At 41.3% G+C, this 27,479-nt stretch overlaps 1 protein-coding gene across 4 annotated transcripts in view; it reads left to right on the plus strand.

Moving 5' to 3' along the window:
• LOC109864645 (bifunctional heparan sulfate N-deacetylase/N-sulfotransferase 1-like) overlaps positions 1 to 27,479 on the plus strand; it is a 90,215-nt gene that overhangs the window by 9,629 nt on the left and 53,107 nt on the right. For 2 of the 4 annotated variants that reach the window (XM_020452500.2, XM_031797741.1), the window contains exon 2: positions 14,054 to 14,177. The exons of the other annotated variants lie outside the window; for them this stretch is intronic. The gene's annotated coding sequence lies outside the window, so the exon portion shown is untranslated. The remainder of the gene's footprint in view (positions 1 to 14,053; positions 14,178 to 27,479) is intronic. 4 annotated transcript variants of the gene reach the window in all.

Here is a 27,479-nt window from a genome sequence, read left to right on the forward strand (position 1 = left end):
AGCTTCATGATAATCATAGATTGCTTTAACGTAAGAGTGTAGCTGTAGGCCTACAGCAAATCAGAAATCTGTTCGCGAGCTCAATTGTTTTCAAACTTTTTGACCTGTGACCCCTAAAAAGGAGTGATTCAAAGCTTGCGACCCTTGCACAGGGCTAACGCCTGCACGATGGCTGTGCCAATGTAGCCTGTCATTACAGCCATAAAGCACAATGCATTTTCAAAATGCAAGATACAGATTTTGCACTGAAAGTCATTCATGTTAGCAGTCAAAATAAACTATGGATATCATGTCACATTGTACACAAGTATTGAAGGTAGTGTGATGTTAGCGCTTTCTTTAGGTTATTGTCCTGCTGAAAGGTGAATTCTTCTCCCAGTGTGTTGGAGAGACTCAACCAGGTTGAGCCAGTACCACCACTGAGGTATATCATTTTAACCCACCCAAACTAGGCCTAGGTGAAATAGGAAAATGATCAATGAAATCACCAGGTAGCCTATTATTCTGGAAAAGATGTGTCCATAGTAGATTGCTAAACTGTATTTAAAAGGATAATATTAATGTAGGTAGGCTTCTCAGTTTTTGGCAGGCAAACCCGGAGAAAATTAAACAAGCGCTTTTTGGTCACAATTAAGTCTGGTTATGTGCGCCCGCTTTTGCATGCCAATTAGAGTGTTGGGTCATTAACCGAAAGGTTGCTGGATCGAATCCCCGAGCTGGGTAAAAATCTGGTAAAGGTAAAAATCTGTTGTTCTGCCCCTGAGCAAGGCAGTTAACCCACTGTTCCTTGTGTGCCAAAGGCGTGGATGTTGATTATGGCAGCCCCCGTCACCTCTCTGATTCCTAGAGGTTGGGTTAAATGCAGAAGACACATTTCAGTTGAATGCATTCAGTTGTACAACTGACTAGGTATCCCCCTTTCCCAATGCTGATTATTGCCCAACAGTCAAGCGGTACAATTCTTTGGTTCTGAAGCACAGATTAGATGTTGTTGAAACAAGAATTTGGTGCTGTGCTGTTGGCCGATGTTAGTAACCAGATCGAATAAGCAAAGGTATAAATATAAAAATGTATTAAATTGAGATTTTGTGTCACTAACCCACACAGGTTATTTGGGAATTTTGTTTGTAGAAACGTCTTGAAATTATAAATATGTAAATAAGTATTCATCTCCTTTGTTATGGCAAGCCTAAATAAGTTCAGGAGTAAAAATGTGCTTAACAAATCGATTTAATAAGTTGCACGTACTCATTCAGTGTTCAATAATAGTGGTTAATATGTTTTTTTAATAACTACCCCACACATACAATTATCTGTAAGGTCCCTCAATTGAGTAGTGACTTTCAAGCACAGATTCAAGCATAAACACCAAGGAGGTTAGATGTGTAAAAACAACAAAAAACAGATGCTGAATATCCCTTTTGAGCATGGTGAAGTCATTAATTAGGCTTTGGAAGGTGTATCAATACACCCAGTCAAAGATACAGGCATCCTTTCTAACTCAGTTGCCGGAGAGGAAGGAAACTGCTCATGGATTTCACCTTGAAGTCAATGGTGATTTTAAAACAGTTTAGATTTTTTAATGGTTGTGATATGAGAACTGAGGATAGATCAACAACATTGTAGTTACTCCACAATACTAACCTAAATGACAGAGTCAAAAGAAGGAAGCCTGTACAGAATAAAGCATATTCCAAAACATGAATCCTGTTTGCAACAAGGCACTTAAGTAATACTGTGAAAAATGTGGCAAAGAAATTTACTTTCTGTTCTGAATAAAAATTATTATATTTGGGGCAAACACAACACATTACTGAGTACCACTCTTCATATTTTCAAGTATGGTGGTGGCTGTATCGTGTTATGGGTATGCTTGTCATCGGCAAGGACAAGGGAGTTTTTTAGGATAAAAATAAATGGCAAAATCCTAGAGGAAAACCTGGTTGAGTCTCTCCAACACACTGGGAGAAGAATTCACCTTTCAGCAGGACAATAACCTAAAACACAAGGCCACATCTACGCTGGAGTTGCTTACCAAGACGACATTGAATGTTCCTGAGTGGCCTAGTTACAGTTTTGACTTAAATCAGCTTGAATATCTATGGCAAGACAGATTGTTGGCAGTCACGGGGGGGTGTCTGTGTGCGTGTGTATGTGTGTGCGTGGCCGTGTGTGTGTGACTGTGTATGTGGCTATGTGTGTGTGTGACTGTGTGTATGGCTGCCTATGTTTGTGTCTGAACGCTCCAGTATGCAGTATGCGGTGGTGGCGGTGGATCAGATTACTGAACGATTAGCCACGGCCTCCTCTCATTCCCTCAGCAGCCCAGGCCCAGGGAAATGATTTTCCACTGTCATAATTCCCCCGCTGAATTATCCTGTACAGTGACTCATACACACATCATATAGGCCTAGTTAGTAGTTACTGTGGGGATGACACTCACTCAGGAGAATGGAAGATAGATGAGATGAGGTAAGCCCATGGTCATGGTCATGACTCATGCTCAGAAGGATGCAATTGACTATATTGTCAGAATTCCTGAGCACAGTACATGAATAATATATTCTTAATCAAGGGTTAAAGTAGTAGCTTCATTCCCAGGACGGCTGGTGTGTTAGGAACTAGTGACAATGTTAGGCCTAGGTTTAGTGGTAAAACATTTGATTTGTGGTCAGAAGGTTCCGTACTTCGCTTTCTCATATAGCTAGGAGACAAGCACCCTGATGAGGTGTTGATGACCCAGTATGATGTCCTCTCAGGCTGGGGCTGATTTGGGGTGTGGGAGACTGGGAGTGGAAGTGAATGTGGCTGGAGTGAAGTGATGTGAAGTTCCAGAAACAGAATAGCTTTGAAACCGAACCCAGCCGTTGTGCCCACATCTCGTCATCACTCCGCCGCCAGGAACACATGTCACAGGCCATCCACGGAGCCTCTGGAGGAATTTACGCTCGTTGGAAAGTTAGGAGGGGGGGGGGGCTCAGGCGGGCTGGGGAGAGATAGAGATAGGGGAGAGGCGGAGGTGAGTTTCCAAGGTGTTGCTCCTCTGGGCTGGGATCGGATACATTCTATGAGACTCCAATAGCCGGCGATAATGGAGGTATGGGGTGTAGCGTTACACCACATCGCACATGATTGGATGGTGAGGGCTGGGAAAGTGAGAGGAGACCAATTTCATCCTTGTAGTTCTATGTAGCTCCAGTTTCCTGTAAGGGACAAGGAGACCTTCCAAATAGACAGTAGGCTCAACTATATGTTGCGTTCCCCTGTTTCTGATTCACCTTGCCTTACAGTTTATACTAAAAATCTTTCCACTGTCATAAAGTAGGCAGATTTAAATAGTTTGAGAAGTTTAAGATACATTTTATGTGAAGTGTAACCGAATAACATTCCGATTCATTATACCGGTGTCAATATCGCTAAGATTACATGCTCATGTTTGTGTCTGTTCTGCTTGTATAGGCTACATGACCTCTCTGTATCTAAGGCTGGGGTTAGCTAAGGTCCTATACGTTTCTTCCGTGACAAACAGGCTGTGTAAAAGCACTTTTGAAATGAAGAAGCGCTGAATAATAGATAGATAAAGAACTTAAAGCCATGTAGACTGGCCTATATTATCGGTGTTCAAACCCCCAGCGGCCTGCTGTTTCTTCCCTATCCCCCCCCCCCCCCCCCCCCCCCCCTCCCTCTCTCTCTCTGCTATGAAAGTTTATTATATGCAAGATGTAAAATGTTGGCTGTTTTATTTAGTGGTTTAAAAACAAGCTGGCTGGATGTTAATGGGATTTACCTTAGTGTTTGGCGCTTGCCCTGGGGGCATGGTTACATTCACACAGCATGGGAGCAGCACTCCAGAGCTAGCAGCGCTACAATAGCTGTTAGTGAATGTATTTCAGAGTACGAGAGAGTCTGGTAATGGGAATGAGCCACTTCACCGCTGGATGCTAGGATCGTGTCCTCAAGTGCTATTGGTTACGAGTTCGGATGAGTTATGGTTTGTGGATACATTTTGCCATTAATTGTGTATGCGTGTGTGTTGTTTACCTTGTCGGTGTGTGTGTCTGTAGGTACGGGGATTTGAGCCTCAGGGTTTGAGATATAGGCTAATGGTTAGTGTGGGTATGTAGGGGGACAGGTGGAGGGTAGATGGTACTCCTCGGCTCTCTTTTGTTTCCCAGTTGGCCCCTGCACATTGATACTTCACACACACCCAGATAGGCCTCACACTCTAAGCTGTAGAACTGTCCACGTGCAAACCACCATGGCCTTAAAACACCTTCCTGTCTGAATGTTCCTCTCTCTCTTTTCTGTCTCTTTCCCTTCCTCTGTCTCTGCTCTGTGAGTGTATAGGTTAAACAGTTTCAGAGTGACTGCTTCATAAGGAAGTGCATCAGCGATGTTGTCCCCATAGTGAAAGTGTGCTGCTTTCCCAACCAAAAACCCTGGATTAACAGAGTTACGTGCCAAGCTAAAGGACAGGGTCAACACACATAAGGCTATAGTAGCTAACCCTGAGGCTATGAACACGTAAAAGGTACTGGGTGATCCTGCCTTCCAAAGCTGACATTTAAAAAAATAAAAATAATGTATTTCACCTTTATTTAACCAGGTAGGCCAGTTGAGAACAAGTTCTCATTTACAACTGCAACCTGGCCAAGATAAAGCAAAGCAGTGCGACAAAAACAACAACACAGAGTTACACATGGGATAGACAAACGTACAGTTAATAACACAATAGAAAAATCTGTATACAGTGTGTGCAAATGAAGTAAAGAGGTAAGGCAATAAATTGGCCAATAGTGGCAAAGTAATTACAATTGAGCAATTTACACTGGAGTGATATATGTGCAGATGAGGATGTGCAAGTAAAAATACTGGTGTGCAATAGAGCAGAAAAACAAATATGGGGATGAGGTAGGTAGTTGGTTGGATGGGTTGTGTTACAGATGGGTTGTGTACAGCTGCAGCGATCGGTAAGCTGCTCTGACAGCTGACGCTTAAAGTTAGTGAGGGAGATATAAGTCTCCAACTTCAGTGATTTTTGCAATTCGTTCCAGTCATTGGCAGCAGAGAACTGGAAGGAAAGGCGGCCAAATGAGGTGATGGCTTTGGGGATGACCACTGAAATACACCTTCTGGAGTGCGTGCTTCGAGTGGGAGTTGCTATGGTGACCAGTGAGCTGTGATAAGGCAGAGCTTTACCTAGCAAAGACTTATAGATGACCTGGAGCCAGTGGGTTTGGCGACGAATATGTAGCGAGGACCAGCCAACGAAAGCATACAGGTCGCAGTGGTGGGTGGTATATGGGGCTTTGGTGACAAAACGGATGGCACTGCGATAGACTGCATTCAATTTGCTGAGTTGAGTATTTACTCCTGAGGTGCTGACTTGCTGCACCCTCGACAACTACTGTGATTATTATTATTTGACCATGCTGGTCATTTATGAACATTTGAACATCCTGGCCATGTTCTGTTATAATCTCCACCCGGCACAGCCAGAAGAGGACTGGCCACCCCTCATAGCCTGGTTCCTCTCTAGGTTTCTTCGTAGGTTTTGTCCTTTCTAGGGAGTTTTTCCTAGCCACCGTGCTTCTACACCTGCATTGCTTGCTGTTTGGGGTTTTAGGCTGGGTTTCTGTCCAGCACTTTGAGATATCAGCTGCTGTACGAAGGGCAAAATAAATACATTTGATTTAATTTGATTAGAGTGTTGGAGGCTATTTTGTAAATGACATCGCCGAAGTCAAGGATCAGTAGGATGGTCAGTTTTAAGAGGGTAGGTTTGGCAGCATGAGTGAAGGAGGCTTTGTTGCAAAATAGGAAGCCGATTCTAGATTTAACTTTGGATTGAAGATGCTTAATGTGCGTCTGGAAGGAGAGTTTACAGTCTAGCCAGACACCTAGGTATTTATAGTTGTTCACATATTCTAAGTCAGAACCGTCCAGAGTAGTGATGCTAGTCGGGCGGGGGGGTGTGGGTAGCGATCGGTTGAAGAGCATGCATTCCGTTTGACTAGTATTTAAGATAGAGATCGACCGATTATGATTTTTCAACGCCGATACCGATTATTGGAGGACAAAAACCCCGATACCGATTAATCAGACGATTTTTTAAATGTATTTGTAATAATGGCAATTACAACAATACTGAATGAACACTTATTTTAACTTGATATAATGCATCAATAAAATCAATTTAGCCTCAAATAAATAATGAAACATTTTCAATTTGGTTTAAATAATGCAAAAACAAAGTGTTGGAGAAGAAAGTAAAAGTGCAATATGTGCCATGTAAGAAAGCTAACGTTTAAGTTCCTTGCGCAGAACATGAGAACATATGAAAGCCGGCGGTTCCTTTTAAAATGAGTCTTCAATATTCCCAGGTAAGAAGTTTTAGGTTGTAGTTATTATAGGAATTGTAGGACTATTTCTCTATCGGTCCCTCTCCTTGTTCTTCTAGCCATCGCCGATCCACCTGTCATTTTCCATTTGTTTTGTCTTGTCTTCCCACGCAACTGGTTTCAATTCCATCAATTATATGTTGTGTATTTAATCCTCTGTTCCCCTCATGTCCTTGTCCGGTATTGTTTATTGTAAGTGCTTGTGCACGTTATGTCTGGTGTGCGTCGGGTTTTGTACCCATTTATTAATTGTTCTGGTTTCCGGTGGGTTTTATTATTAAACTGTGGCATTGAAAACACAGTTTTTGCTCTCCTGCGTCTGACTTCTCTGCCGCCAGTACACACCCTTACAAGTATAGGCTAGCAAATTTTATTTTAAATTTGAAATATAATAGGGCTTATTTGTTTCATTCGTAGGCTGACACATATATACCTATCATAATATTTCCCCTAATGTTATTGCCCTGCCACCTCTTTCTCTTTCCGTTGTTGCTTCATTCCTTCCTCGCAGTTAAATTAAATACTTTTTCTTGTCCTTATCTTTATCATTCTAATGACATCCTTGAATAATAAAGGCCTAGATTTAGATGCTTACAGTTCTCTTCACGAAGAGTGATTAAATGGTTATAGGTCTGAGTAAATAACTGCTATAGCCTACCGTCATTGTGTGTTCGCTCGGCTTTTAAGCTACCCGTGAGTTCTATTGGCATCTTTCTTCGAATAGTCTATTGATATAAAAAATGCAAAAAAAATAATGTCCAGCAAGCCTTTCCATTCTAGCTTTTGCTGCATGTTGACTCCAAGAGCTAAGGAGCGCTTTTTTTAAGGAGAGAGACCAGCGGAGCACAAGTGCTTTCGTATTGCGCAAGAGTCAGAGGCTATAAGTAGAAGCTTATTACGCATAACCCATCATTATTTAGCTAAATATGAGGCTAACACTGCATTGAATGTATTACCTGAAAGAGGTAGGCTAGGACATATATATATATATATATATATATAGGGCTATATATCAATCAAATCAAATCCTATTTTATTTGTCACATACACATGATTAGCAGATGCTATTGCGGGTGTAGCGAAATGCTTGTGTTTCTAGCTCCAACAGTGCAGTAATATCTAACAATTTCACAACAATACACACATCTAAGGAATGGAATTAAGAATATATAAATATTTGAGCAAGCAGTGTCAGAGCGTTATAGATTAAGATACAGTAGTAGTATAGGACATAATACAGAATATACATATGAGATGAGTAATGCAAAATATGTAAACATTATTAAAGTGACAGGATGATCTATTTTGGATGCAATTTGAATGGAGTTCATGGAGAGAGCGAGTCTGTGAGAGTGCTTGCACGTGCACTGATTTAAAGCATTGATATTCGACTGATGGGCTGTTTTAAATCTACAGCAGCAATTAAAACAAGGATAATCTTTACAATTAAAGAACAAGGTGACCCCCGAAAGCCAGATGGAAATGATTAAATTAGATGCGTATTCGGTCTTTATATTATTGTAGCATAGGCTATGTCGGCCTACCTGTCACAAGAAAAAGTTACCATGATGAGAGGATAGGTCTACATCCATTGTGAACTGCACTCCGTACTGAGATAGGGCTGTCTGTCCCTACCCTGAGTGTTGATTCATCATGCGGAGACCGTAGAGAAGCAAGATTTAGACATTGCACATAATTTAACAGTTCCATTTCACAACATGCTGTTCATATAAATAATTTACCGGTGTCTCGCAGTTATTTATCCCTGGAAAAGGAAGGGGTTTTAGGCGGTAAATCCCGGTAAATTTCGGTAACTGAGTTTCTGCCATTCAACCCTAGTGCTTAGCCCCCTCCTGTTCTCCCTGTTTTCCCATGACTCCATCATCAACTTTGCTGGTGACAAAATGGTGGTTGGCCTGATCACTGACAGTGATGAAGCAGCCTACTTTTGTAAAAGTGTGTGCTGTCTCTTTATCCAGTAATTACATCATTCACAAGGCAGGCAGTTCGCTGAGGCAGTAGATCATCTTTTGGAGGGATGTGAGAGAGAGACCAAGTAAGTGAATTAATAACGTTTTTGATGGCAATCAGCATTGAAATGTTTTGCTATGGTTTTCATATTATTACAAACAAATTACTACGGTAGTGAATTGATGTTAGCTTTAGCAGTCAGCAAGGAAAGTTAGCCTACAAAGCTGGAAGCTACCGGTATCTTCCTCCATTGTAAAGTGAACAGTAATTAACAGTTCGAACATTTCTACATTCCTGCCGGGGCGGCAGGGTACGCTAGTGGTTAGAGTGTTGGACTAGTAACCAGAAGGTTGCAAGTTCAAACTCCCGAGCTGACAAGGTACAAATCTGTCGTTCTGCCCCTGAACAGGCAGTTAACCCACTGTTCCTAGGCCGTTATTGAAAATAAGAATTTGTTCTTAACTGACTTGCCTAGTTAAATAAAGGTCAAATTAAATTATTCAAGTGTGTTAACTTCTGTCAAGCATGAGCGGGGAGCTAATATGTGACTCATTTCAGGAAACTAGACGTGTTGCACGGCACTAGTTCACAGGAGCGCCATTGATCAATGCAATTTTTGGCAGAAATACCTTCTGGAACATGTGGACTTTCTTGTGCTTTAATAACACAATTGTATGACATCTGTAAATACGAATAAAATTGTTAAATTACGTGCCTAGTTGGTTTAGCCACAAAAAAATACAGAAACCTTCCCGCTAGCGATAATTGGCTGAGATAATGAGTGGACTGGACATGCCGAGAGGTGAGTTCGGATTGGTCTGCCATGTAGCATGCTTCTGTCTATAATATGAGCTGGTCAGCATGTGTGGGTAATCCTTCCTAACGTGGCTTTAAAAAAAAAGATATCACGTACTAGAACTGTATCATTTTGCTTTCCACTTTCTGTAGGACTGAGTTTTGAAGTCAGTGGAATTAGAGTATGATAGCTAAGGGGATGGAGAAAATGTAGGTGTTTGATTGCAAATATGAAGACGGATTCAAAAAGATAGCACACAGAAGGCTCTTGTATAAAACACCTCTCTCCGGATTACATCTTCAAACTAAGGGCAACCATGGCATCTGTGACAGAGAGAAGTGTACATCCATTTATATGGGTAAGAGAGTCTAGCTAGCTACATTTTCAGATATTACACGTTTCAAATTTAGTCAGAAAGTTGTTTTCATTTCAAGTTAAAGTGTACTGTTAGCTAGCTAGCTAATGTTACATGTATGATCTGTGTAGTAATATTTTTTAATTTTTTATCTCAGAGCCATTTGCTTTGCTAGTTATAGTCTAATGTTAGCTAGCTAACATTGAACCTGGTTGGTTAGCTAATTGCAGATTCATGCAGGGTTGTAACGTTATGAGTTGGGATTATGGTTCATTGTTTAGCTAGCTAGCTACATGTCTTATCAAAATACTCCACTATGCAAGTAACTATGTCAATAGAATGTTTATGATGTCACTGCGACAACTGTCGATAGACGTAGCTGGTAAATTCGCTCTGGCTATCTACTCTGATTTCAGAGCACTCTCGTCTGATTGTGCCAGAGTGCAGAATAACTGACACATTTACGAACACTCAACACCCTTTGAATATGGCCGGTGTCTGTAAACGTTGGCAAAAGGGCGTCATTAAATTGTTTCCAGCAGCACAGTTGCAGTCACCAATGCTCTGGATAACATAAAACAGTCTAACCAGTTCTGCTAGGGTGAGTAAAATGGTCAGATTGAGGTGTTCTCTCATTTGTGTCTGGAAGTAGCTCGCAAGCTAGCCAATGTTAGCCAGTTAGCTTGGGTGCTTGACTGCTGTTAGGTCAGAATGCTAACCCTACTTTTCGGAGAGCGAAACGCTCTGAATTTAGAAATGGACAATCTGACAACGCTCTGAGTTTACGAACACCCAGAAAACACTCTGGCATTCCAGATTAAATTTACGAACACACCCGTAGTATAAGCCAGCCTTTAGTCTTGAAAGCTTTGGTTGTTTAGTACATAGCCTCACATTGGGATCTTTAAAGAGATGGTTGGGGCTAAAGCTTAAGAGGGTGTGAACGACACTGAATGGCTGTAGACAAAGAAGAGCTCTCCAGTATGTGTCCCAAAACATTCAAGGGCCATTTTCTCAAAACCACACCATTTCAAATGTAGCTAAATAAGACCAAATCGAGCCGGTCGGTCACATATGATGCTGCCCAGACTCCCAGTGCAGGCTAGCAGTCAGTAAGTGAACCAGGCACGGCGCACGCTATAATAAGGTGTTGGCTGTGCTGATAGACAGGCTTAATCCGTGAGACACATTTGACAGAAGTACCAAAAGTAACACAAATTTTAGTACCCACCATTTCAATGTTCTAATATTGAAAAAGTAACAACATTTCAGTATACCGTGCAACACTAGCAAACGGCACATACAAGGCTGCAATAATTGATTGATTATAGAGATTAATATTACCATTCGAAGCTGCTATATTGTTTATAACAATTTTTATTACCATAAGTATTCTGCTACCAGCTAGAGCTGGGCGATATGGACAAAAATCCATGTCGCGATAAATTACCTGATTTGATGGAATAACAATAAATAGAACGAAATGTTTATAACATTCATGTGCACCACTTTTTTTTATTACCCTTTACTACTTTGATGGTTGTAGACATCAATTGTCCCATTAACAATCACACATATTAGCAAGCTTATTTAATTTAAAACACATTTCTCTAGTACAGGCTAGAGGTCGACCGATTAATCGGAATGGACTATTAATTTGGGCCGATTTCAAGTTTTCATAACAATCGGAAATCTGTATTTTTGGACACCGATTTGGCAATTTTTTTTCTACACCTTTATTTAACTAGGCAGGTCAGTTAAGAACACGTTCTTATTTTCAATGACAACCTAAGAACGGTGGGTTAACTGCCTTGTTCAGGGGCAGAATGACAGATTTTTACCTTGTCAACTCGGGGATTCAATCTTGCAACCTTACTGTTAACTAGTCCAATGCTCTAACCACCTTCCTCTCATTGCACTCCACGAGGAGCCTGCCTGTTACGCAAATGCAGTTAGAAGCCAAGGTAAGTTGCTAGCTAGCATTAAACTTACCTTTATAAAAAACAATCAATCAATCAATCATAATCACTAGTTAACTACACATGGTTGATGATATTACTAGTTTATCTAGCGTGTCCTGCATTGCATATAATCGATGCAGTGCGCATTCGCAAAAAAGTACTGTCGTTGCTCCAACATGTACCTAAGCATAAACATCAATGCCTTTCTTAAAATCAATACACAAGTATATATTTTTAAACCTGCATATTTAGTTAATTTTGCCTGCAAACATTAATTTATTTTAACTGGGTAAATTGTGTCACTTCTCTTGCAACAGATTCAGGGTATATGCAGCAGTTTGGGCCGCCTGGCTCGTTGCGAACTGTGTGAAGATAATTTCTTCCTAACAAAGACAGCCAACTTTGCCGAACAGGGGATGTTTTAACAAAAGCGCATTTGCGAAAAAAGCACAATCGTTGCACGACTGTACCTAACCATAAACATCAATGCCTTTCTTAAAATCAATACACAGAAGTATATATTTAGGGTATTGCAAACTAATTTGCCAGGGTTTTACGTAATTATGACATAACATTGAAGGTTGTACAATGTAACAGCAATTTTTAGACTTAGGGATGCCACCCATTAGATAAAATACGGAACGGTTCCGTATTTCAGTATTTCACTGAAATAATAAACGTTTTGTTTTCGAAATAATAGTTTCCAGATTCGACCATATTAATGAATGACCAAAGGCTCATATTTTTGTGTGTTATTATGTTATAATTAAGTCTAAGATGTTATATTTGATAGAGCAGTCTGACTGAACGATGGTAGGCAGCAGCAGGCTCGTAAGCATTCATTCAAACAGCACTGTCGTGCATTTTACCAGCAGCTCTTCGCAATGCTTCAAGCATTGAGCTGTTTATGACTTCAAGCCTATCAACTCCCGAGATTAGGCTGGTGTAACCGATGTGAAATGGCTAGCTAGTTAGCGGGGTGTGCTCTAATAGCGTTTCAAAAGTCACTCGCTCTGAGACTTGGAGTAGTTGTTCCCCTTGCTCAGCAAGGGCCACAGATTTTGTGGAGCGATGGGTAACGATGCTTCGAGGGTGGCTGTTGTCGATGTGTTCCTCGTTCGAGCCCAGGTTTGGGCGAGGAGAGGGACGGAAGCTATACTGTTACACTGGCAATACTAAAGTGCCTATAAGAACATCCAATAGTCAAAGGTATATGAAATACAAACGGTATTGAGAGAAATAGTCCTATAAATACTATATTAACTACAACCTAAAACCTCTTACCTTGGATTATTGAAGTCTCATGGTAAAAAGACCCACCAGCTTTCATTAGTTCTCATGTTCTGAGCAAGGAACTTAAACGTTAGCTTTTTTACATGGCACACATATTACTTTTACTTTCTTCTCCAACACTTTGTTTTTGCATTATTTAAACCAAATTGAACATGTTTCATTATTTATTTGAGGCTAAATGAATTTTTATTGATATATAATATTAAGTTAAAATAAGTGTTTATTCAGCATTGTTGTAATTGTCATTGTTACAAATACATTTTAAAAATCGGCCGATTAATCGACATCGGCTTTTTTTGGTCCTCCAATAATCGGTATCGGCGTTGAAAAATCATAATCATAGTCGACATCTAGTACAGGCTACTTATCGTGATGAACGATATCAGCAAAATGCCTGCAATAAGTGATCAGTGTGGTCGGTGTTGATAATTTATCGTCCCAGCTCCACTACCAGCCACTTTAATCCCTGTTTCCATGTACATTCCTTCTTCAATCACTCCAGTACCCCTGCACATTGTAATAACGTTATTGTCACTGCACTGACCTGCATACTGTATAAGATCGGTATATAACTGCATTCTCGTTTCTTTTCTTTTTTTGTCTCTGGGATTTCACATTTATTTGTTATCTTTATAACTACCTTTATTGTGCATTGTTGGGAAAGAGCTTGCCAGTTAAGCATCTGACTGTACTGTTTTACACCTGCCGTATCCTGTGCATGTGACAATAAAACTTGAAACGTGCTACTCTCTTAGCTGTGACTCTGTTCTGTGTTTACAACAAGGCCAGGTGACGGAGGAATGACTGGCCACACAGGGTCAATGGGAGCCTGTCAGCCAGTGTGTTAGCCAGCCAGAGCAACATGATAACCAAGTTACAACCTAACCACAACACTAAACCATCTGCAGCATCTGTTGCTCCCCAAAAGCTCCTCTTCTTCCCCCTCCCTGTATGAGAGCAGAGCAGCAGACCACCTTTTCAGACCCCAGCCATTAGCAGGGCATCTGGTGTCCAAGCGGCTCCATCTGCAGAGGCATGTGGCCCCACTGTCAACAACACAGGGCTATGTGTGTATGCTAACGGCACACATCTAAACAGATACTGTGCACAGATAGATAGAGTGTGTGTGTGTTGGGTTGGCTAGGGTCATTTCCATTCCATTTCCAAGTCAAGAGTTGTGTATCGGCCGCTGGAAGATTTACCAGAGCCAATTTCCCTCAGCAAATAGCAGAATTGGAGTGAATGAAATGTCTTTGACCCTCATCTCCTCTGCCAGCATGGACTCTGCCACTCCACTGATCCGCGCCAGTGCAGCATCTGTTCGCCTGCTGTCCATTTGTGTCTGCCCATCCTGAGTGACACGGGATGGGTCTGTGGGACAGGTGTTGGCATGCCCAGGGGTGAGTACCCAAACACAGCTGTGGCACCTCTACACGCCACAGATCCCACGGGCTGCAAACGATATCACAAGGGTTGTGTTTGTGGGTTCAGGGGGGGGGGGTGTTTATTCACGGGGTCTTGATTAGATCGGGATATCTTGTTTGAAACAACATCAGGTGCAACCAGGGCTCTCAATTCACATTTTTCATTGGTAGCACTGGAACCACGTGAAATTTAGGAGCACCAAAACATATGATTTTTTTTAAATTGATTGATTTACAGCCTATATTGGTCCTATATGAATGAAATGTTGTGCCCTAGAAACCAATATGTAACACAGTAAAGACATAGTTTATTATAAAAGCTAAAAGGTTGATACCTGTCATTGAAATTAGTCATTTTCGGAATATGAGGTTTCTACATAGTGTAAAAGCATTATTTTCCTATTGAGAAGCATTACATCAAATATTCTGTCTCTTTAACAATGTCTTGTGACGACAACATACAAGAGATCTGTCATTCATTCATTCATTGCTATGATCATTGATCTCTTGCTATGATCATTGATCCCTTTTCCCTTTCTTTCTGTGCCCACAAATGTTTGGATATACTGGTGACGTTATCAGGTTGTTAGCTAGCTAGACAATGAGGTAACACGACTGAACAAAGTGTAAACAAATGGTTAACAACGGGCAAGTAGTTTTGGAACAGCCTACAACATGGTTTATGAATGGAAAATGCAGACCCGCTATAGGAAGCTGAAATGTTGCACCAGTAATATGGGTCAGGTCTTTTGACCTGGTCGGACTAAAAGCCATCTGTTTTCGCTGTAGTAATGCTGCAGTTATGACTCTATCTAATCACTTTTTTTTTAAATCTAGGGCACTCGGAAACAATTGTACAGCGCAAAACCTTATCATTGCAACAATTATTATCTGGGAGATATTTTTATTTTTTATCTGGTCGCAAGGCAAAATGCTTTGTGGCATATGCAACCAAATTGGTCGCATTTTAGAGCCCTGGGCGCAATACGGCTGACTAGACTCAATGGGTTTTTGGGTCGCAGCTGTGTTCAATTCGGCCTACACCATTTAGATTCTGGGTAAATTTGGCCCATACAGACCCAAGTACATCAGATCATAAATATATGATTTTAACCTTCCAAAATGTGCTCTTTCATGTGCTTTTTTCCACAGAGTTGATAGACCCAACTGTTCAAAATTTAGAGCCAAATATTTGATTGGGAATTTTGGGGATTTTTTTTGCCAAAGTTCATATCACTGTCCCTTGGCCTCTGAACTAGAGTTTGACATGGGAACATTCCGGCAGGAATCCTGCGATCCGGCAGGAATGGGAATCAAGTTCTAGAGTCATGTTCGGGACAGGACAGGCTCGACAGTTTACAGAAACAAAGGAGTTTTGGTGGTGGGGGTAGTAATATGTAATGTGTGGAGCATCATTTTTTAAAAACAAAATATAAAAGCAACATGCAACAATTTCAACAATTTTACTGAGTTATAGTTTATATAAGGAAATCGGTCAATTTAAATAAATAAATTAGGCCCTAATCAATGGATTTCACATGACTGGGCAGGGGTGCAACCATGTTGGGTGGGCCACTGACTGGGGAGCCAGGCCAAGCCAATCAGAATGAGTGTTTCCCCACAAAAGGGCTTTATTATAGACATATTATAGACATCAGTTGTCTGGGTGGCTGGTCTCAGACAATCCCACAGGTGAAGAAGCCGGATGTGGAGGTCCTGGGCTGGTGTAGTCTACAGTTGTGAGGCCAGTTGGCCATACTGCCAAATTCTCTGAAACAACGTTAGAAAGGGCTTATGGTAGAGAAATAAAAATTTATTTATCTGACAACAGCTCTTTTGGACATTCCTGCAGTCAGCACGCTAATTGCACATTTTAGAGTGGCCTTTTATTTTCCCCAGCACAAGGTGTACATGTGTACATGCTGTTTAATCAGCTTCTTGATATGCCACGCCTGTCAGATTGATGGATTATCTTGGCAAAGGAGAAATACTCACTAACAGGGATGTAAATACATTTGTGCACAACATTTGATAGAAATAAGCATCTTGTGCATATGGAACATTTATGGGATTTATTTTACCTTTATTTAACTAGGCAAATCAGTTAAGAAAAAAAATCTTATTTTCAATGACGGCCGAGATTAACTGCCTAGTTCAGGGGCAGAACGACAGATTTGTATCTTGTCAGCTCAGGTTGCAACCTTTCGGTTACTAGTCCAACGCTCTAACCACTAGGCTACCCTTCCGCCCCGGGATCTTTTATTTCAGCTCATGAAACATGTGACCAACACTTTACATGTTGCGTTTATATGTTTGTTCAGTATAGTTTACCTAATAAAAATCTAAAATAAATGGTAATTTCTCCCTTCCTTAGGCTCACTCGCTCGCCTCCCTCCAGTTGTAACCAGTCACTACTTTACCTTAGATTCGTGCGGAGACATACACAGTTGCACATGTCATGAGTTCATCCGACACTGGGTAAATAGAAGGGCTGCCTTCATTGCCAAAATCTCGTAATGCGGTTGTTATCAGCTGTGTGTGCACTGTGCAGGCAAATGTCTCATTAGCGCTGAGCCTGCCAATCGAGGCAGTTACTATGGCTACTCACACAGAGAGCGCACTATCGCATTTAGTGGATACTCACACTGCTCTCAGGACAGGTCTGCCGGTTTTGATTAACTGAAGTACCTTTTCATAACAGGTTAGGAGAATTTACGCAGCAGATTATGATAATTAACGTGGCAGGTTGGGAGAATTAGGTTAGGCTTAGCAAAAATTGTCCATTACGCGACTGAAACACATCTAGCTACCACCAGGCCTACCCTGAGAACAGTCTTGGTTTCCACTAATGTGATTCTGTACGCAGAGCGCGGTACAGACAGACCAGCAGCTAAAGGAGGAAGTTCATTTCTGAGCCTAAAAATGAGCACTGGACAGGCGGGGGCGATTTTTTTTTTTATCAAGATGGGAGAGGAATGTTCTGTGGTTATAGAACTATTGCATGATCATGAAAGTACAGGAGATGGGGGCAGGGAGCCTAGCTGTTAAGACTGTTGGGCCAGTAACCTGGTTCGAAGCCTTGAGACAAGTAGTTGAAAAATCTGTTGATGTGTCCTTGAGCAAGGCACTTAACCTCAATTGCTCATGTAAGTCGCTCTGGATAAGAGCATCTGCTAAATGACTAATATGTAAATGTAAAATGAATGAATTTTCACACCTGTGTCAACCTCTCTTCTGAACATCCCAGGGAAAATATACTTATAGTGTTTTTCAGATTTTGTTATAGATTAAATAGTTTTCCCCCTCATCAATCTACAGACAATACCCCATAATTACAAAAGAAAAAGAGGTTTTTAGAATTTTAAAAAAATGTATTAAAAAGATTTAAAAACTTCACATTCACATAAGTATTCAGACTCCTTACTCAGTACTTTGTTGATGAACTTTTGGCAGCGATTACAGCCTTGAGTCTACAAGCTTGGCACACCTGTATTTGGTGAGTTTCTCCCATTCTATTCTGCAGAAGAAGGGGAGGTTGGATGGTGAGTGTTGCTGCACAGCTATTTTCAGGTCTCCAGACATGTTAGATCGGGTTCAAGTCCGAGCTCTGGCTGGGCCACTCAAGGACATTCAGAGACTGGTCCCGAAGCCACTCTGGCGTTGTCTTGGCTGTGTGCGTAGGGTCATTGTCCTGTTGGAAGGTGAACCTTAGCCCCAGTCTGAGGTCACGAGCGCTCTGGAGCAGGTTTTCATCAAGGATCTCTCTGTACTTTGCTCTCTTCATCTTTCCCTCGATCCTGACTAGTCTCCCAATCCCTGAACATCCTGCCACAACCGTAGGGATGGTGCCAGGTTTCCTCCAGACGTGACGCTTGGCATTCAGGCCAAAGAGTTCAATCTTGGTTGCATCAGATCAGAGAATCTTGTTTCTCATGGTCTGAGTCCTTGCCTTTTACTGAGGAGTGGCTTCCGTCTTGCCACTCTACCATAAAGGCCTAATTGGTGGAGTGCTGCAGAGATGGTTGTCCTTCTGGAAGGTTCTCCCATCGGGACTCTAGAGCTCTGTCAGAGTGACCATTGGGTTCTTGATCACCTCCCTGACGACAGCCCTTCTCCCCCGATTGCTTAGTTTGACTGGGCGGCCAGCACTAGAAAGAGTTTTGGTGGTTCCAATCTTGTTCCATTTAAGAATGATGAAGGCCACTGTGTTCTTGGGACCTTCAATGCTTCAGAAATGTTTTGGGACCCTTCCCCAGATCTGTGCCTCAACACAATCCTGTCTCTGAGCTCTACAGACAATTCCTTTGATCTCATGGTAAGGTTTTTGCTCTGACATGCACTATCAACTGTTGGACCTTATATAGACAAGTGGAATTTATCACAGGTGGACTCCAATCAAGTTGTAGAAACATCTCAAGGATTATCAATGGAAACAGGATGCACCTGAGCTCAATTTTGAGTTTCATAGCAAAGGGTCTCTATGTAAATAAGGTGTTTCTGTTATTTATTTTTTGTTTGCAAAAATGTTCAAAACATGTTTTGGAGTTTTTTTATTTTAATCATTTTTAAAATAAGGCTGTAACGAAACCATAATGTGAAAGTGGTCTGTATACTCTTCAAATCAAAATCTAATATTTAGCAGATGTAACTGTAGTGTAGCGAAATGCGTGTGCACACACGCACACGTGTTTTACAAGTTTGAGACCCATACTTAGGAAAGTAATTGAAGGGACATGGTGGAAAAATAGGAAAATAGTTTTTTAGTGATGTTCAACTCTTTTATGTGTCAAATTGACCCGGGACATAAGGGAAGGGTCAAGGCCCCAGGGTGCCCGTAACAGTTGGACAGTGTTCAGGGGTTATTTGGGTGTTGGGACTGACTGACAGGGAATCTGGTCTGGTCCTCCAACAAAAACAACCTACTTTCCCCCCTCTGGAGTGTCAAGTGGATGGATATTCCTCCTGAATGGGACACAGGTGTGTGGGCCATGGTGCATGTGTGTGTGTGTGTGTGTGTTAAACCCAGGGTGTGATTGTTTTCTCCTCTTAATGACCTGCAGAGGCCTGCTCAGTGACTCTCAATGGGCCGTGATGGGTGGAGAAGGGCTTGGCTAATTAGAAAGAATTAGTGGTTTTTAAAGCATACTTAAACACGTTCCAAAGAGGTCTCTGGATTCTTCAGTCATGATGAATCCAGATACTTCACTCTCCTCTCGCTCCCATCCCCTCTTCCCCTCCACCGTCCCTTACTCCATTCCTTTGAAGGCCTACTGTATACTGGTGTTAGTTTGGAGAAGTGCTTCTCAAACGTGTTGTGTCACGCCTAAAGCCATTAAGACATTCCAACGTTGAGATTTTCTTATGACCCACCTACAAAGAACATGTTTCTAGCCTCAACCCAGACTTATTGCCCAAGAGGGACTGGCCACAACCCACCACCATGTGGGAAACACTGCTGTAAAAGTCGAGAAGAGTAGGGCTGTTGTAATGCGACTCTTGGTGTCCCCTCCGTCCCCCTGTCACCCTCCTCTAACCCCCTGCCCAAAGGCCCAAGGAGCCAGGGGTCATCCATTGTTTTCCATTAGCGCCTAATCAGCCAGTTACAGACTCATTTTCCACTTCATATTAACTAGGCTACAATTCATTTTAAAAGTTCAAATTCGCTAGTCCGTCAAGCCCTCTCCCGCTATAATGAACGATGTGTATCTTCTGGTGATCTATTGACAGGATAGGCTCCTGACAGTCACAACACAAGCGATGACAGGGAAACGCAGCAGAGAGGAAGAGGCGAAGCGAGCTGTTTCACTCTCGCCAAAATCTGTCCAAAATGAGCCCAATGTGTTTCTATTAGCTTTTTTTGGACCTAAGCTTGTCGCCTGCCTTCCTGGCTTTGGGACAATGACTTCCATTCTTAGGTGGGAGACATGAGCATCTCGTCAATATATTTGTAGTCAACTTTCTTTATACTGAGGAGGGAGAGAGAGCATAATGCTCGTGAATTTGCACGTTCCATGTAATGTAAGTGGTAGAAATCCATGACTTTTCTGGCACATTCATTTATTTTCTTTTGCGTGTTTCACATAGTCAGCCACGCAGAGTCGAGGCTATTTACTGTGCGTTGATTGACAACTGAACAGCGAGTGTTGACTAGTTTATAAAAGGCGTCGAACTGACTGAATGAAGTCGATCTCGTATATCCCTTTGCCATTCATAAATCATGCAGCGTGGTTAGATGTCCAAGGGATCGCAATGGAACAAGTAACCAAAGGATTTTTAGGTTTCCTTTCCTAGGATGTCGGGGCTTGCCAGACAGTGACGCTGAAGTGATTAATACAGAATTCAACAATATGTATTGACATGTATTGACTTAGTAGGGAATCAACTAAATTATTTGAAAATGAATTAATTTGGCCAAGTTTATCATGAGCCATGAACAGAATGCATCAGGGATTTGTAATTCAAGCAACTTTCTGAAGAGGCAACGAGAGCGGCCATGTCTGTGTGTGTGCTGTATAGGCCTGATCATAGACCTAGGTCTAGACCTACACAATATTCAAAACAACTAACAGTACATTGAATTCATATATGTTCAGTAATACATTTTTGAATGTCATGTCTTTATTAAACAACCATTTCTTGTGATATTGTGTAACTCGATAAAGTATTCAATAATTTTGCTGTGTTTTTCAGATGCAATCAAGGCATTAGAATGTACCAGAGACCACCAAAATAGAGCTCCTTCTGCAAAAAATGTAGAACCCAGGCAAGACCCCACCGGCACAGGGTATGCCTGGCTGGCTACTTTTTCTATTTGGCTGGCTACTCTTATGTACTTGTGGGAAAAAATTGTCATCTTGTCCGTGGTGACGTCACGATCCCTCCGGTGTTGAGTAACGACACGTAGGTGTGCTCTGGACACACACACACACCCTGAAAACTCTTATCTCCTCTTGGAAAGGGGTGTAGGGTGAGGTAATGGATCGTTGAACTCCGGTAACCCTCCATGTTTGGGTGTCTCTCTGTTAGTAGTAGCGGCTATCTCCCTTCTGATCTTATCGTGTGTGTTTAACCCTGTGAACTCTACAGATGTTGACGCTCCTGGCCTGTATATTAGAACCATACAGTAGATCTAGACAGCCTATGTAACCCCCCAGCCCCAAAGCACTGCTCTCATTTCTCTCTACCTCCCCCTTTGCTTTCCAGCACTTTCTCCTGGTCTCACTCTCTCCTTTTTATTTTATTTTATTTAAGTCATTTTTTAATGTCCAGAATCCATTTATTCTGCCCCTTGGCGCTCTCTGGCAATGGCTGGAGACGGTGTGTGAAATGAAATTTGGTCTCCCACTCTCTCTCCCAGTACTCACACGGGCTAGCCGGGAACAACTCGATAAGGGAGAGAGGGAAAGAATGAGAGAGTAGTAGCCTGGTGGTTAAGACCATTCGGCCAGTAACCGAAAGGTCGCTGGTTCGAATCCCCGAGCTGACGAGGTGACGAGTGTCTGCTGGATACTAACTAGCGTCTGTTAAATTACAAAAAGGTCAATGAAAAAGGCCATTTATCTTCCAATACCGTCTCTTTCCTCAGGGCTTTTAATGGAGTAACACCCTCCCTTCCTCTCTTCCTTGTACTTACTATCACAGTCTTCTGTGATAGTACTACTACTAGTTAGTCCTTTATTGGGTCGGACACCCGAAGTTCCCCACAGTTGATCCACAAAGAAATCAGCTGGCGGGTGGAATGAAAACGTTCTTTAAACCCAAGGTTCGGCTCGCGGTTCAGAACAATTATATTGCGGTTCGGAAACGTTTTAAATCATGATTTTTGGGGGTTTGTTTTACAAACCCAGGAGCTTGTTGTGTGGTGAAATCCATTCTGTGAGAGGCAGACATACGGTACCAGCCACCCATGCAGTAGATCAGGGAACTGTCCATTATTTGTGTGGTGCTGAAACATATGTATTATCCCCCCACGTGACAATATGTTGACAAGTTTACATTCCCTGGCTAGCCTAGGTTATGAAAATGGCTAATGCAACCGGAGAAATAAAAATAAAGGTTCTCAAGTGTAATATATTATACAAATAAAGTCAACAAGATGGAATATGGGGAAATCTGCACCAAATAAATGTTTAATCTTCAACACAGAAATGCTACTAAAAATAGTTTACAGAATAGTTTAATCATTTGTTTTAATTTCCAGTGTCCTCCATCTCCAGTAACTGAAGTTAATTGTATGTTTTGTTTCTTCTAACAATAGTGTAAAATGAACAGCCTTACAAAAAGACTCATGTGAAGGCCAAATTACAGAGGAGGAACTTCTTGATGAAATGAAAGCCTTTAAGTCCGGAAATACTCCAGGGCGCAAACCTTTTTTCAATGTACTCGGAGGTCTGTTATTAGCATGTTTTAACCACTCCTAACAAAATGGTAGATTATCAGATACTCAGCGAGGTCTGATTTCACAATTACTGAAACAGGACGCAGGTGGAAAATATAAAGATCCAGTCCACCTAAAAAACTGGAGGCCCCTTACACTTCAGTGTATAGGAGAAGATTTAAAAAAAAATGCGTAACGCATTGAATTAAAAAGGTATTGTTGGAATTTATTCATCCTAATCAGACAGGTTTTTTACATGGACGATACATTGGAGATAATATAAGACAAGTAATGGGAACAATAGAACACTACAAAAAATCTGGGAAACTGATTTTGAAAAGGCCTTTGATAAAGTACAACTAGAATTTATTATATTTTTGGAAAATCTCTTATTCAATGGGTTAAACTTAATAATTATAGTAACCCAGGTGTAAAATTATAAATCATCTCTACTTCTCAGAAGGTATTAAACTGTCGAGGACTTAAACAAGGTTGTCCGCTTTTGGCATATCTATTCATTATGGCCATCAAAATGTTAGCTATTAAAATCAGATCAAATCAAATCAAATTTATTTATATAGCCCTTCGTACATCAGCTGATATCTCAAAGTGCTGTACAGAAACCCAGCCTAAAACCCCAAACAGCAAGCAATGCAGGTGTAGAAGCACGGATCCAACAATAATAAATATAATAATAAAGATCCAACAATAATATCATGGAATTGGGCTAGACATCCATAGCGCCACAGTACATTAAATTGTAATAAAAAGAGGAAAAGCCCCTAAAAATAAAAACATCCATAGCGTAAAAGCGAAGGCCTCATTGTACGCCGATGACTCAAGTTTTCTTTTAAATCCGCAATCTGGATCCCTGCACAGCCTCATAGAGGATCTAGATGATTTCTTGAACCTCTCTGGATTATAAGGGAGGTTCAAGAAGCCTATTACGTGTGCCAAATATAACATTTACATATGTGTAGTTTACCAATAAAATGGTCTTACGGTGAAGTGGACATACTCGGTATTCATGTCTCAAAATAAATAAATCATCTCACTACAATACATTTTTATAGAAAGTTTGAAAAAATAGATAAGATCTTGCTACCATGGAAAGGTAAATACCTGTCTATTTGTAGGAAAATCACCCTGATTTAATTATTTATCCCTGTTTTATTATTCATCCCAATTTATCTATTTACTTATGGCTGTGCCTATACCGAATAACTTGTTTTTGAAATGATATGAGAAAGCCAGTCAAAATTAAACAGACCTATTTATATAATGAATATGAATTTGGAGAGTTAAAATGATGAAATATTAAAGCATTGAACCTCTCACTAGTGGCTTTGACTTTGTTGTCCTTAAGCCATTTTACCAGAACTTTGGCAGTATGCTTGGGGTCAATATCCATTTGAAAGACCTATTTGTAACCAAGCTTTAACTGCCTGACTGATGTTTTGAGATGTTGCTTCAATATATCCACATAATTTTCCCTCCTCATGATGCCATCTATTTTGTGAAGTGCACTAGTCCCTCCTGCAGCTAAACACCCCCACAACATGATGCTGCCACCCCCGTGCTTCATGTCGATATAGGACTCGTTTTACTGTGGATAAAGATACTTTTGTACCTGTTTCCTCCAGCATCTTCACAGGATCCTTTGCTGTTGTTCTGGGATTTATTAGCTCTTTTCGCACAAAAGTAGGTTAATCTCTAGGAGACAGAAGGCGTCTCCTTCCTGAGCGGTAGGACGGCTGCGTGGTCCCATGGTGTTTATACTTGCATACTATTGTTTGTACAGATGAAAGTGGTACCTTCAGGCGTTTGGAAATTGCTCCCAAGGATGATCCAGACTTGTGGATTATTTTTCTGAGGTCTTGGCTGATTTCTTTGTATTTCCCCATGATGTTAAGCAATGAAGCACTGAGTTTGAAGGTAGGCCTTGAAATAGATCCACATGTATACCTCCAGTTGACTCAGATGATGTCAATTAGCCAATTAGAAGCTTCTAAAGCCATGACATAATTTTCTGCAATTTTCCAAGCTGTTAAAAGGCACAGTCATCAAATCAAATCATTTTTTTTATAAAGCCCTTCTTACATCAGCTGATATCTCAAATTGCTGTACAGAAACCCAGCCTAAAACCCCAAACAGAAAGCAATGCAGCACAGTGGCTAGGAAAAATTCCCTAGAAAGGCCAGAAACTAGGAAGAAACCTAGAGAGGAACCAGGCCGCGAGGGTCCTCTTCTGGCTGTGCCGGGTGGAGATTATAACAGAACATGGCCAAGATGTTCAAATGTTCATAGATGACCAGCAGGGTCAAATAATAATAATCACAGTGGATGTCGAGGGTGCAACAGGTCAGCGCCTCAGGAGTAAATGTCAGTTGGCTTTTCATAGCTGATCATTCAGAGTATCTCTACCACTCCTGCTGTCTCTAGAGAGTTGAAAACAGCAGGTCTGGGACAGGTAGCACGTCCGGTGAACAGGTCAGGGTTCCATAGCCGCAGGCAGAACAGTTGAAACTGGAGCAGCAGCACGGCCAGGTGAACTGGGGACAGCAAGGAGTCATCAGGCCAGGTAGTCCTGAGGCATGGTCCTAGGGCTCAGGTCCTCCGAGAGAGAAAAAGAAAGAAAGATTTAGAGAGAGCATACTTAAATTCACACAGGACACCGGATAAGACAGGAGAAATACTTCAGATATAACAGACTGACCCTAACCCCCCGACATATTAACTACTGCAGCATAAATACTGGAGGTTGAGAAGGGAGGGGTCGGGAGACTGTGACCCCGTCCAACGATACCCCCGGACAAGGCCAAACAGGCAGGATATAGGACATACACCAGTCAACTTGGTGTATGTAAACTTCTGACCGTCTGGAATTGTGATACAGTGAATTATAAGTGAAATAATCTGTCTGTAAACAATTGTTGTAAAAATTACTTGTGTCATGCACAAAGTTGATGTCGTAACCGACTTGCCAAAACTATAGTTTGCTAACAAGAAATTATTGGAGTGGTTGAAAAACTAGTTTTAATGACTCCAACCTAAGTGTATGTAAACTTCCTACTTCAACTGTATGTATGTATGTATGTATGTTTGTTGACATTATACAATGCATTCTGGGTGTCAAGTAAACGTCTGTCAGACCAAAGATGTTATGATGAAGTGAAGGAATGGTTCACCCATCTTTCGGGTAAACTTTCAGAAGTGAGTGAAGGGAAGTGAATTATCATCTTTTCTCATCTTATTATCTTTGGTTGATGCGAAAACAAACATGGCGGCGTACACAAACTACCCATCATCGGATTTACTTTAGATTTCTAGGAAGTGTTTTACTCAATTATTTCGATCAATGTTGAGCTCACCCGTGATGTGATTAATTATTAAATAGTAATTGCTATTAGCTAATTCATATTGTGGTTTCTGTCAGCTGAGAGTTATCTAAAGATGACCGCGTGTGTTACGTCAATATTTCCTCTGCACAAGGACTGATGTATCTTACATTTTCCAGTTTGGATGATTGTGTGTACTGTTGCTACTTCTGTGAAAGTCTGAACATTGCAACCAAAAATAAACTTGCCGCATCCAAAAATAAACTTGCCACATTCAGGACATAACTTTGTAAGAACTGTGTTTGTGTAAAATGTTTCAGTAAAAAAAACAGTGTGGCTAGCTCAAATGCTGACTGTTGCCTCAATCGAAACTGGATGTTCTAAATACATTTCTGAAACAAACCGGTTTTAGCGTACGCACCAGGGACCACTGTAGAATGATCACACCCATTTGTTGGTACGTGTGAAAAGGTTCAAAGTAAATTTCTTACATTTCTTTCCTTCTTAATGCGTTTGAGCCAATCAGTTGTGTTGTGACAAGATAGGGGTGGTATACAGAACACAGCCCTATTTGGTAAAAGAGTCGCAAAAACCATCAAGTGCTATGATAAAACTGTCTCTCATGAGCACTGCCACAGGAAAGGAAGACCCAGAGTTACCTCTGCTGCAGAGTGGATAAGTTCACTAGAGTTACCAGCCTCAGAAATTACAGACCAAATAAATGCTTCACAAAGTTAAAGTAACAGACACGTCTCAACATCAACTGTTCAGAGGAGACTGCGTGAATCAGGCCTTCATGGTCGAATTTCTGCAAAGAAACCACTACTAAAGAACACCAATAAGATGAAGATATTTGCTTGGGCCAAGAGACATGAGCTATGGACATTAGACAGGTGGAAATCTGTCCTTTAGTCTGTTGAGTCCAAATTTGATATTTTTGGTTCTAACCGCAGTGTCTTTGTGAGATGCAGAGTAGGTGAACGGATGATCTCTGCATATGTGCTTCCCACCGTGAAGCATGGAGGTGTGATGGTGTGAGGGTGCTTTGCTGGTGACACTGTCAGTGATTTATTTAGAATTCAAGGTTCACTTAACCAGCATGGCTACCACAGCATTCTGCTGCAATACGCTGTCCCATCTTGTTTGCGCTTAGTTCCACTATCATTTGTTTTTCAACAGGATAACGACTCAACACCCCTCCAGGCTGTGTAAGGAGAGTGATGGAGTGCTGCATCAGATGACCTGGTCTCCACAATCACCCGACCTCAACCCAATTGAGATGGTTTGGGATGAGTTGGACCGCAGAGTGAAGGAAAAGCAGCCAACAAGTGCTCAGCATATGTGGGAACTCATTCAAGACTGTTGGAAAAGCAAGTGAAGCTGGATGAGAGAAAACAAAGAGTGTGCAAAGCTGTCATCGCATATGTGGGAACTCATTCAAGACTGATGGAAAAGCAAGTGAAGCTGGATGAGAGAAAACGAAGAGTGTGCAAAGCTGTCATCGAGGCAAAGGGTGGCTTCTTTTTTGGTTACTACATGATTTTATATGTGTTATTTCATAGT

The sequence above is a fragment of the Oncorhynchus kisutch genome, linkage group LG19, assembly GCF_002021735.2.
Source record: "Oncorhynchus kisutch isolate 150728-3 linkage group LG19, Okis_V2, whole genome shotgun sequence".
NCBI lineage: Eukaryota > Metazoa > Chordata > Actinopteri > Salmoniformes > Salmonidae > Oncorhynchus > Oncorhynchus kisutch.